Here is a 10,323-nt window from a genome sequence, read left to right as displayed (position 1 = left end):
TAAAAAATATATCAAAACCTATGAGATGAAGCAAAAGCACTTTTTATTTTAAGATTATTTATATATTTATTTGTCAGAGAGAGAGAGAGAGAGCAAGAGAGCAAGCAAAAGCAGAGTGGCAGGCAGAGGTGGAGAGAAGCAGGCTCCCTACTGAGGAAGGAGCTGGATCTGGGACCCAATCCCAGGACCCTGGGATCATAACCTAAGCTGAAGGCAGCAGCTTAACCAACTGAGCCATGCACACGTCCTGCAAAAGCACTTGTAAGGGCTAAGAGGAACTTTACGACAATAAATACCTACATAAAGAAAAAACAAAAGAGCTCAAATGAATAGCCTAACTTTATACCTCAAGGAACTAGAAAAAAGTTAAATCTATTGTTGGTATAAGGAAGGAAATAACAAAGATCAGAACAGAAATAAATGTAATAGCAGAAAAACAATAGAAAAGATCAAGAGAAAGAGCTGGTGTTTTGAAAAGATAAACTAAACTAAAAAAAGAAAAAAAAAGCAAGACTTAAAATCAGAAATAAAAAAGACATTACAATTGTTATCACAGAAATACAAAGGACTATAACAGGTTACTATAATTAAATAATAACAATACAACCTACTAAGACTGAACCCTGAAGAAATACAGAATCTTAATACACCAAAATGAATAAAGATAATGAATCAATTATCACAAACTTTCCCAGACAGAAAAAACGCAGGACCAAGTGGGTTTCTCATTGGTGATTTCTGCCAAACCTTTAAAGAAGAATTAATACCCACCTTTCTCAAACTCTTCTAAAAATTTGGAGATGACAGAACACCTCCAAACTCATTTTACAAGGCCAAAATTATCCTGACACAAAAGCCAAATAGGGACACCATAAGAAAACTACAAACCAATATCCCTAACGAATATAGATTCGAAAATCTCAAAAAAATTGGTACTAATTCAACAGCATATTGACAAAATAATGCACTGTGCTCAAGTGGGATATAATCCTGAGATGCAAGGATGTTTCAACATATGCAAGTCAATTAATGGGATGCACCACATTGCTAGAATGAAAAGTTATATGATCATATTAAAAGGTGACCAAAAAAGGCATTTGACAAAATACAACATCCTGTTATGAAGAAAACACTCGACACACTGGATATAGAGAGAACATACTCCAACACAACAAAGGCCATACAGGACAAATCCACAGCCAATATTATATTCAAGAGTGAAAGGTTAAAAGCTTTTCCTCTAAGGTCTGGAAAAAAACAAGGGTACCCACTCTCACCCTGTATATTTAACACAGTACTAGAAGTCTAAACTCAAACAGGCAAGAAAAAGAAATAAGAAGAATCCAAATAGAAAGGGAAGAGTAAAATTGTCTTTATTTGCAGATAATATGATCTTATATATAGAACACCCTCAAGACTCCACAAAAAAAAAAAAAAAAAGTCAAAAGAAGCTAAATTCAATAAAGTTGCAGGATACAAAATCAACAGAATTTAGTTGCATTCCTATACACTAACAACAAAATATCTGACAAAGAAAGCTATCATTTACAACAGCATCAAAAACAATAAAGTACTTAGAAATAAATTTAACCACGGAGATGAAAGTTCTCTGCAATGAAGACAACAAAACTCGTGGAACAAATTGAAGAAGGCACTGTATGGAAAGATATCCTGTGTTCATGGATGAAAATAATATTGTTAAAATGTCCATACTACCCTAAATGTCTATAGATTCAATGCAATCCTTTCAAAAATTCTAATGGCATTTTTCACAGAAATATGAAAAAAAATCTAAAATTTCTGTGGAAACACAAAATACCCCAAATACCCACAGCAATCCTAAAAGAGGAACAGAGCCAGAGGCATCATATTTACTGTTTTCTATCTATACGACAAGCCTATAGTAATCAACACAGTATGGTTCTGGCATGAAATTATACACATAGACCAATGGACCAGAATTGAGAGCCCAAAAATAAACTCAACATGTATCATCAATTAATATTTGACAAGGGAGCCAAGAATTCTCAATGGGGAAAGGACAATCTGCACAGTAATAGTTGGGAAAAGTGGATAGCCACATGCAGAAATATGAAATTGGACCCTTATACAGAAAAATAAATTCAAAATAGACTAAAGTCCTTAACATGCAAACTGAAAAACCTAAAATTCCTAGGAGAAAATAACCTTGGCATTGGTCTTGACCATAATTTTTTTGATATAACACCTAAAGCACAAACAACAAAAACAAACAATAAACAATTAGGGCTACATCAAAATAAAAGTTCTACACTGCAAAAAAGCCACCAACAAAATGAAAAGGCAATCTATACAATAGGAGAAAATATTTGCAAATCATATCTGATAAGGAGTTAATATCCAAAATATATAAACAACTCATGTAACTCAAGAGCAAAAAAGAAAGAAAGAAAGAAAGAAAGAAAGAAAGAAAGGAAAACAAACAGATGATCCAATTAAAAATAGGCCAAGGACCTAAATAGACATTTTTTTCAAAGACATACAAATGGCAACAAGTATATGAAAATGTGTTCAATATAAATAATCATCAGGAAAAAGAAAATCAAAACCACAATTAGATATCACTTCCCACCTGTCAGAATGACTCTAATAGAAAAGAGAAAACGGTACCTGTTGATGAGAACATGGAGAAAAAGGAACTTTTGTGCACTGTTGGTGAGAAAGTAAATCAGTTTAGCCATTAAGGAAAACAGTATCGAGGTTCCTTAAGAAATTAAAAATAGAACTACCATACATATGAGCTAGCAACCATACCTCTGTGTACCAATAGTTAATGGAATCACTGTCTCAAAGACGTAACTATACTTATATGTTCATTGCAGTGATATTATTCAATAGGGAAGCTTTGGATACAGCATCAGTGTCCCCTGATGGGTGAAAGGAATTTATCCATTTATTTGGTTATAACCACACCTTCCCTATTTATATGTCTGTCCATCCATCCATATACTCACCAACACACACAGACACAGACACACAGAATGGATGATTATTCAGCCTTATAAAAGAAGGAAATCCTGTCATTTGCAACAACATGGGTTAATCTGGAGGGAATTATGCTAAGGAAAGTAATCCAGAGAGAGAAATACTGTGCAGTATCACATATATGTAAAATCTAAAGAAGCCTAACTCATAGAAACTAAGAGTAGAGTGGTGATTACCAGAAGCAGGATGAAGGTGGGGAGAGGGTGGGGTGAGGAGGACAAAGGAGATGTTGGTCAGGGTGCAAACTTCTAGTTATAAAATGAGTAAGTTCTGGGATTTAATGTAAATCATCATGACAATAGTTCATAATGCTTGAAAATTGCTGAGAGATTTTAAATGTTATCATACACACACATAAAGGAATTATGTAACATGATGAACATGTTATCTAATACTATGATAATCATTTTGCAATATATGTGTATCAAATCAATACATACATCTTAAACTTATACTATATTGTATGTCAGTTATATCTCAATTACATTTTTTTTAAAGAGAAATCTTTGAACAAGAAAATAAATACATGGGATGCCTGGGTGGCTTAGTTGGTTAAGCATATGCCTTCAGCTCAGGTCATGATCCCAACCTTCCAGATCAGGCTTCCTGCTCACTGGGGAGCCAGCTTCTCCCTCTGCCTATAACTCCCCCTGCTCCTGTCTCTCTCCCTCTTTCTCTGACAAATAAATAAATAAATAAATAAATCATATTTTTAAAAAAAACAAAAATAAATACACATAGCATGCCCTCTGTGATATGCCCTTGAGTTTCTAAAGATGGAAGACTTATTTCCTTTGAGAATCCCCTATTATATGTGGGCCAACAGAATAGAAATTAGAATTTTCATTTTCTTTTTTAGTAAATAGAACTTTTTAATATTTTTAAATTTCTCTTCTTGGCTCCAAATAGCTAATGCAGAAGAATGGAAACAAGGATTTTCTCCTTTTGCAAAGACAGCTTAATGTTATAATTTTCTTCAGTGTCTAGATTAATGCAGCAATGATAATTATGGATTTAGTTAGTGGGTGGTCATTGCTGCGAAATGAACAAGTCACAGGGGATACATAAAAATAGATAGTTTAGAAATCTTTACCATGTGAGGTATATTTTATCTATATTTAAAATTAACTTAAAATAGATTGTGGGTCCTTTTGCTATGGTACCTCTGTATAGACAGGAACCTATTCAAATCTTTAAATTCTGCATGTCTTACCCATTTTATCAGACAGGCTAGGAACAAAAGAGAAATAAGTTTGGAAAGATTTTCTAGGTAGCTTACATTTGAAAGTCATGTGCCTTATGCAAGTTTGGGAAAATTTCATTTAGCTTGAATGATCCAGGAAATAAATATTCAGTTTAATATGATTATCTTGGAAATAACATATAGTAGTTATCTACGTTATAAAAAAAATCTTTAAAAATAATGGCAGGAAATCTTTCTAAAATATAATAGTTACCAGTATTTGAAATGTATTTTCATATTCTCTGAATAACTCTGTATGTTGAATTTCTTCAAAACCATCAGTCACACTATTAAGTCCACTGTAAAGAAAGATAGCTTCAGATGTTTAACAGGCAAGAGTGAATTAGCAGCACCTTCAGATTACTCTCTACAGAATGCCGAACGTACCTTATATTGCCTCTAGTTCTATGATTTTTGCACGATTGTCTTTCTCTCCTGAAAGTGAAGGAATATTTTAAATATAAATAAATGTTATAGTTAATCAAATTTCATATATCTATAAATGCCTATATTTTAATTATTCTATATTAAAGAAAACCTTAATATATGTTCTTAAACTTTCCATAATTTCTTTGGTCAAAATCTTACTCTTTTTGGTCAATTTTATTTTAACATTAGATCTGGAGTTAATCCTATTATTTTCTAAAGAACTTTAATTTTTAGATATGGGCTAGAAATCAGGCAATATGTCACCTAAGTACAATGTCAATATACTTTCCTTGAAGCTCTGTTGCAGATACTACTTTATACAGAATAACCTACTAACAATATTTGAGGCAAGAAATAAACAGCATCTTAAGGTAAATTTCATTGTTTTTGTATACAGCATAAAATTAGAAAATAAAGTATAAAGACACACATAGACAACCAGGCAGATACATACAGACACCCTGTTGTTCCATTTTTATGAAAATCTTGAAATCCTGATAATAATATGAATATTACTAAGAAAATTTGAGGCATATTTTCCTTTTTCTTTTGGGAGAACACTAATGGTATCCTACCATACTATTTAGTGGATAAATTCCTAGAAATATCTTTCAAAACTGAATCAGGAAGAAATGGAAAATCTAAACAGGCTAATTATTAGTAATGCAATTGAATTGGTAATCAGAAAACTACCAAAAAATAAAGTCCAGGACCAGTTGGACTTACAGATTAATTTTACCAAACAGTTAAACAAGAGTTAATATTTATTTTCTTCAAACTATTCCAAAAAATAGAAGAGTGAAGAAAGCTTCCAAATACTTCTATGAGGCAAGCATTACCCTGGTAGCAAAATCTCCATGAAGATGCTACCAAAAAAAAGGGAAAAATATAAGCCAATACCCTGATAAACCCAGATGCAAAAATCCCCAGTGAATTATTAGCAAACCACGTACAACAATACATTAAAACAATCACTTATGGGGCGCCTGGGTGGCTCAGTGGGTTAAAGCCTCTGCCTTCGGCTCAGGTCATGATCTCAGGGTCCTGGGATCGAGTCCCGCATCGGGCTCTCTGCTCCGCAGGGAGCCTGCTTCCTCCTCTCTCTCTGCCTGCCTCTCTGCCTCCTTGTGATTTCTGTCTGTCAAATAAATAAATAGATCTTAAAAAAAAAAATTAAAAAAAAAAACAATCACTTATATTGATCAAGTGGGATTTATTCTGGGAATGAAAAGATGGTTTTGCATTCATTAATCAATATGATACACCACATTAACAAAATAAGGAATAAAAATACAGTTTAAAAAAATAAACAATATTTAACACTTTGCTTAGAATGTTAGTTTTTAAAAATACAACTCTTTGTTGTTTGCTGTCAAAGATTTCTAAAGAATTTGATAACTAATTTTCTAAGGAGTTTGATAACAAATATCACAGCCTTCTGTGATATATTTACATGTCCAAATGTATAGAAAAGAGATCAAACTATAATTTAATAAACATCCAGGAAAGGTCTTTTAACATTTTTGAGACTGGGGCTTAAAATAGCAATACATTATAAGTGATTTAAATAAAACATCCTTTATCCATTTAGGGGCAGGTTAAGGGGCACAATTAAAACAAAAGCAAACTTAAAACACTAACCTAAATATTAATGAACTAACAAAGGTAGATTAGGCTCTAATAAATTTGACTGTAATCTTTTTATCTCCTAAAAGTGGGAATGGACATGCAGCAAAAATGTATCTTAGGGGCACCTGGGTGGCTCAGTGGGTTAAGCCTCTGCCTTTGGCCCAGGTCATGATCTCAAGGTCCTGGGATCGAGCCCCGCATTGGGCTCTCTGCTCAGCAGGGAGCCTGCTTCCCCTCTCTCTCTCTGCCTGCCTCTCTGCCTACTTGTGATCTCTCTCTCTGTATCAAATAAATAATAAAAATCTTTAAAAAAAAAAAAGAAAAATGTATCTTAGATTTGTGTGAGTTGTTTATATTTTTAATTTGATTTACACATTTTGTACAAGTACTATGGGAAAATATAAAACTGAATTTCTAGTATAAAAGATATAGAATCCAGTCATAATCGACTTTGATATTAATGTTTTTTATATGGAAGTTCATTTTTTTATAAAGACTTTGGACTTTAACATTTTTATTCAAAAATTCTGACTCATCCAGAAAGGAACTACAAAAAGTAAGACATAGGGAAAGAAACAGCATTACTTAAAAGATATGTAATTATCAATTTAAAAATTCTTAAAGGACTAATTAAAAAATAGTACAATGAATAAAACAGTGAACTAGGTTATCGAAAAAAATGCAGTATGCAAAATGTAACTTTAAAAATTATATTCTCCAAAATCCAAATAGAAACAAGTATCAATGAATGTATTGGAACTACATGAAGGAAAGTATAAAATCACTAAAAAAATAAGAAAACAACAAACTGAGCCTTGAAAATGTTACAGTGAGCAACTGTTGCCAGCCCATTCCATTTAAATGATGCCCTAAAATAGCCAAAAGTAATTGATAGTGATAAAATCAGAAAGGAGTTGCTTCTTGGCGGGGTTGGGGGTCACTTAAAATCGACTGGAATTAAATTAGAGGAATATTTCTGGGTTAGAAGTATGTTTGATACTTTGATGAATGGTGGTTGCAAGGGTTCAACTGTCAGAACACATCAAGCTGAATATGGAAGTGTTGTCTATTTTATCATATATAAATTATTTCTCAAAAAATAAAATTAATAAGTAAAAAGTTCTCCAAAGATGTCATTCATGGCAACATTTGGAAAAGAAGAATACTATCTATTTGGCATATCAAATAAGGAGGAGCAGTGGAAGCCATGTGTCCCAGTAGGGAGGAATATTTTATCACTGATACTGTTTAGAATGGTTGTGTACAGTAATTTTTTAAAAAAAAGACAAACTGATTACAAGTTAATTCTATTGTTTTATCTATACAGTGCATCCTCTTATTTCTTCTACCCGGGTTAAAGCATAATAGATTGGAACTTGCCAACTTTTTTATGCATAAAGTCCAAGCTTGAGCAAAATGACTGGAAAACATGTTAAAAAAAAATCAGAGAATTTGAAGAAATGCTACATGAGAAAAACAGAAAAATAATGATAGGAGGAAGAGCAGGAGCTGAATGACTAAGTCAAAAAGTAAAAAAATCAGAAAAGAAATTAAAAAAAAAAAACATAGATTCTATAAAACCCAATTCTTGTTTATGAGGAAAGCAATGCGTTGTGCTAGTGATTAATTGGCAAAAGCACTGTCAATATGAAGAAGTAATTAAATCAAGAAAACAAGGAGATAGAAATGCTTGGAACACCAACTACCATAAATACCAGCTGTACTCCAGGAAGATAATTTATCAAACATTTCTACAAAGTTTCCTTCATATCAAAACCTATTTTAAAGCCAATAGAAATGGGTAAAATTTTTTCCTCCCTATCAAAATGTCCAAACATTAATTATAGCTCTCAATATTGGTCTTAATTTCTGGCTGTTTTAATAAAGATACAAATAGCATTTATTGAAATACAGAGCTGGTCCAGTGACTTAGAGAGCTTTCTGGGATTCGTTTCTTCTCATGCGTACTTAACAAGTCCCCTCCATCTGTGGTTTCCAAACTGTATTCTCCTTTCTTTGCAACTTGAAAATACCTAACACAAATCTAATTGCTAGATTTCATGTCATAAGGAATTGACATAGTAGTGAAATGTAGCTGGACAAAGTTCAGGAATATCCTTTCCTTCCATCCCAGGTTTATATCCATTTCCCTAAATCAAAGAAAATGTAGACCAGTCCAGAGAACTTTTCTACAAACCTCTTCTCTCTGGGCGACTCTTGCCCTCTTATGTATTTTTAACCAGAACATAAGTAATGTGTTGAGATGAGTTCTCTTTCAGTGCTCTTTTGCTTATCCTTACCTCAAGCTTTGTAACTAATCAAAAGGGGGAAAAATCATAAAAGATTATGGAAAACAGAGATAGGGGAACAAAGCAAACAGCCCAGATCCACTCCTCCTCAAGTGAAATAAGCAATTGGGTTTTCAAAAGGGGAAATAAAAGGCTCTAGGAATTCTGAACCTCAGTGTCTATCATCATTATCCTTTTTCTAAGAACAGTAGAATACAGAGGAAGGACATCTGGGAGGGTATGTGTTATGGTGAGTGCTGTGAATTGTGTAGGACTGATGAATCACAGACCTGTACCCCTGAAAAATATAAATTATATGCTAATTTAAAAAGAATACAGACGAGGTTCTAGTACAGGAAAAAATATATATAAAGACTTACTCCAAATGTGTATGTACTTTTTATTTTCCTAACAAAAAAATGACAGAATATCTCCACCACCTGATTCTAACAGATCTCATTTTCTCCTGCTGTTAAATACTGAGTAATTATGAATAATATTGTATTAGTTTCCTGCAGCTGTTGTAATAAATTGTCACAAACTTAAATTTATTCTCCCATGGTTATAGAGGCCAGAAGTCTAAAATCAGTTCCCATTAAAATATTGGCCAAGCCATACTTCCTCTGGAAGCTCTAGGGAAGAATCTGTTCCTTATCTCTTCCACCATTCCTTGGCGTACAGCCATATAACTACAATCTCAGCTTCCCTGGTCACATTGACTTTCCTGTCTTAGTCAAATCTCCCCCTGCCTCCCTCTTATAAAGACACTTATGATTGCAATTAAGGTCTCCTTGAATAAACTAAGAGAGTCTCCCCATCTCAGATCCTTAACTTTATCCCATCTTTTACCATATGAAGTAATATTCACAGGTTCCAGGGATTAGGACATGAGTATCTTTTGGGGATGACATTATTCAGCCTACCCACAACCATATTTTGGAAAGTTAACAGTGATTTAAAAAAGCAACTCTGTGGTCAAATAATCTTAGACAAAGCAGTAAAAAATATACAGTGGAAAAAAGAGTCTCTTCAATAAATGGTGCTGGGAAAATTGGACAGCTATATGTAGAAGAATGAAACTTGACCATTCTCTTACACCATACACAAAGATAAACTCAAAATGGATAAAAGATCTCAACATGAGGCAGGAATCTATCAAAATCCTAGAGGAGAACATAGGCAGTAACCTCTTTGACATCAGCCACAGCAACTTCTTTCAAGACATGTTTCCAAAGGCAAAGGAAACAAAAGTGAAAATGAACTTTTGGGACTTCTTCAAGATCCAAAGCTTCTGCACAGCAAAGGAAACAGTCAACAAAACAAAGAGGCAACCCATGGAATGGGGGAAGATATTCGCAAATGACACTACAGACAAAGGGCTGATATCCAAGATCTATAAAGAACTCCTCAAACTCAACACACACAAAATAGATAATCACATCAAAAAATGGGCAGAAGACATGAACAGACACTTCTCCAAAGAAAATATACAAATGGCTAACAGACACATGAAAAAATGTTCAGCATCATTAGCCAGTAGGGAGATTCAAATCAAAACCACATTGAGAAACCACCTTACACTGGTTAGAATGGCCAAAATCAACAAGACAGTAGACAACAAGTGTTGGAAAGGATATGGAGAAAAGGGGAACCCTCTTACACTGTTGGTGGGAATGCAAGTTGGTGCAGCCACTTCAGAAAACAGTGTGG

Source organism: Lutra lutra, chromosome 13 (genome assembly GCF_902655055.1).
Source record: "Lutra lutra chromosome 13, mLutLut1.2, whole genome shotgun sequence".
NCBI classification, from domain to species: domain Eukaryota; kingdom Metazoa; phylum Chordata; class Mammalia; order Carnivora; family Mustelidae; genus Lutra; species Lutra lutra.
Note: the sequence above shows the minus strand (reverse complement) of the source record.